Here is a 2,693-nt window from a genome sequence, read left to right as displayed (position 1 = left end):
CCCAACCCAAACTGCATAACTGACTCTAACCCTGAGAAAGTACCAAAGCAGGCGACGACATCTACAAAATAACTGGCCCGCAGAACACTCAGCGCAGTGTCGAGTCACGAGAGACGATGACGGTAACTGTCCTGACTGGAAAGGACAGAAAGGCAGGACAGGTAAATGCGATGCATGAAGCCGGGTGGATCCTGCACCACATGAAGGACGGGAGGGGGGAAGATCACTGGCAGTTAAGGTCTATAGATTAGATGCAGACGGTGAGGACGCTAACTCCCGATTCTGATGACCACACAGCGGTCACGGAACAGGACGTGCTTAGTGTTAGGGGTATAACACACACCGAGGGGCGACCTCTGGGCCACTTTCATGCAAACATCGCGGAAGGGAAGATCATATATGTGTACACCACGTTAAAAAATCATACGTACACACAGAGAGAGAAGGAGGGAGTGATAAAGATCAAGGACAAAGTAAGCAATTTAATTTGGGGGAAATCAGCAGAATGGATGCTGAAATTCCTTGTTTTTTGGTTTTTTTTTTTTGTAGCTTTTTTGTAATTCTGCACACATTTCTTTGTGCATTTGGCTGCAGATTTTTGAACTACAGATGAAGCATGGGTTTGTAGTCCACGCCGGATAGCAAAGACAAGCAAGTACCTCTGTGAACTGCAAAGCTATTGACAGTTGGAATAGCTTGGGCGGTTTTCTTGGGAGGAAGTCTTATGTGTGCCAGCTTAAGGATATTTTCCCGTTTTTCACAGTGGTCCTTAAGATGATGATCCTTAGAATTTGTGGAGTTGAGCCAGCTAATGACTCGCAGCTAATGAACAAACCACCCAGAAGGCTGGGCGTGAGAGCAACTGATACGCTTGGTTTGACATTTTCCCTTGGTTTTTCCGTGGAAAATTTTTTTTAAATGCCAAAGGTATGAACATTGGTGTCATCACCACCCGGACTTATAGAAAAGTTAACATGTTGTCATATTTGCTTTCATGACCTTTATTTAAAAAATTTAAAAAATAATTAGAACATTGGAGATAAAGTCTTTGACCCCTCTGTCCAAGCCCATCATACTCCTGTCTCTCGAAGCTACAGCCATCAGAATCATAGGACATCGGCCTATGTTCTTGCAGTCAACTTAAAAATAGTTTTATGTGTTTGTAAAAAATATACATGTGGTGTTATATATACTCTCTCTATAAAATTATATCCACTGTGGTTAGACTATATAAAGCTCGTATCACATTTCCCTGGCTCGTTTCTTTTCTCAAAATCATCCTTTTGCGTCTAACCCTGCTGATATAAATTTCATTCCTTTTAAATGCCGTACAGTGATCCACAATATAAATGACGTATCTATATATTTCTCCACTGATGGACATTTATGTGTTCCATTTTTTTTTACAATAAATTATGTCTCAGTGAATGCTGTGCTACGTGTCTCCTTGTGCATACCTGTGAGTTTAACTCGAGAGCATCTCCCTAGAAATGGAAATGTAGGGACATGAGCTCGGACATTGTTTTATTAGTCTCTGCTCTCCCAAGAGGCCGAACCAATTTACACTCCCACCTGCAGCGTGGAGCTGTCCTTGGTGTTTTCCTGAGGGTCCTTTAGGACTCGGACTGGAGTTCCCAGCAGGCAGATTCTCAGGTGTTGTGCCCAATTTGCGTCACTTGGGTTCCCAACAGACTTGCTTGCAAGTGCGCTCAGGACTACGAGGCTAACTGCTTGGTCATTGGCCTCTCTCTACTCCGGGAAGAGTCCCCGTGGTGGAATCTTTTCTGAGGAACTTGACTACCGCTGGGGCTATTGGCGGCCTGCTCTCGCTGCCAGTTGTGGCTGCTTGCCTGGGGAGGGGGACCAAGACATCAGTTAAAGAATTGGGGCTGTCCCTAAAATGCCCAAAACCTTAGACTTAGGACGTGAGGTTGGAGGGCTCCATTCGGCCCACATCTTCACTAAAAGCGACTGGATAGTTGTTGAGCTGGTGGTTTACCTCATCTCCTACCCGTGCCGACCCCGAGGTGGGCAACCCCAGGAACGAGCTACTTCTGAGTGCATGGCCCTTGTCTGGAATTGACGTCATCTCAAGAGTCTGGAACCTACACTCTCACGGATTGCATCCATGTTTGTAACTAGGATGAGCTGCCAAGGGTGAAAACGCAGTTTCATCACCCCGTCCGCAGGAAACGGCCACAAAGCCTGCTGACCAAAACACTTTTTACCCTCCAAAAGGTCCTGATTGAGACCAAGGGGCGGGGACGGGGGCCCGCACGCCCAACATGGCGCCGGCGGGGGGCTGCTGTGCCGGTGTTGGTGCCAGAAGACCACGGGCTTTGTGTGGGCCACTCCCTCTGGTTTCCCGCCCAAAGGGCCCCGGCTCCCAGCTCCACGACCGCGACTGCAGCAGGGCGCGCCGCCTCGTCTTCGGCGCATGCGCGCGCGGGAACCCGCCCTCCGGGCCGGCGCACGTGTCTCCGCGGGCCGGCGTGCGTGCGCGCGCCCGCCGCGCCGCCGGCCTCTTCCTGCGCTCCGGGCTGACGGGTGAGGCCGCCCAGGCCGGCGGCGTACGTGCGCGTGCGCGCCGGGCCACGTGGGAGCGGCGCGGCGCCGTTGCCCCGCCCCTCCTCGGCGCGCGCCGGCGTCGGCTGCGTCTCCGGGCATTTGAATTGCGCTTCCGCCATCTTTCC

The 2,693-nt window shown here is 50.8% G+C and overlaps 1 long non-coding RNA gene across 1 annotated transcript; it reads right to left on the bottom strand.

Annotated features, from left to right (window-relative positions):
* Positions 1 to 1,478: 1,478 nt before the first annotated feature.
* Positions 1,479 to 2,382, bottom strand: LOC111735670. The gene is made up of 2 exons (XR_002778908.1): positions 2,000 to 2,382; positions 1,479 to 1,850 (listed from the first exon to the last, which is right to left on the bottom strand). It is a non-coding gene; the product is annotated as an uncharacterized LOC111735670 (long non-coding RNA).
* Positions 2,383 to 2,693: the final 311 nt, after the last annotated feature.

The sequence above is a fragment of the Pteropus vampyrus genome, unplaced genomic scaffold (assembly GCF_000151845.1).
Source record: "Pteropus vampyrus isolate Shadow unplaced genomic scaffold, Pvam_2.0 Scaffold1000005084, whole genome shotgun sequence".
NCBI classification, from domain to species: domain Eukaryota; kingdom Metazoa; phylum Chordata; class Mammalia; order Chiroptera; family Pteropodidae; genus Pteropus; species Pteropus vampyrus.
Note: the sequence above shows the minus strand (reverse complement) of the source record. Positions and strands in the feature narration are given on the sequence as shown.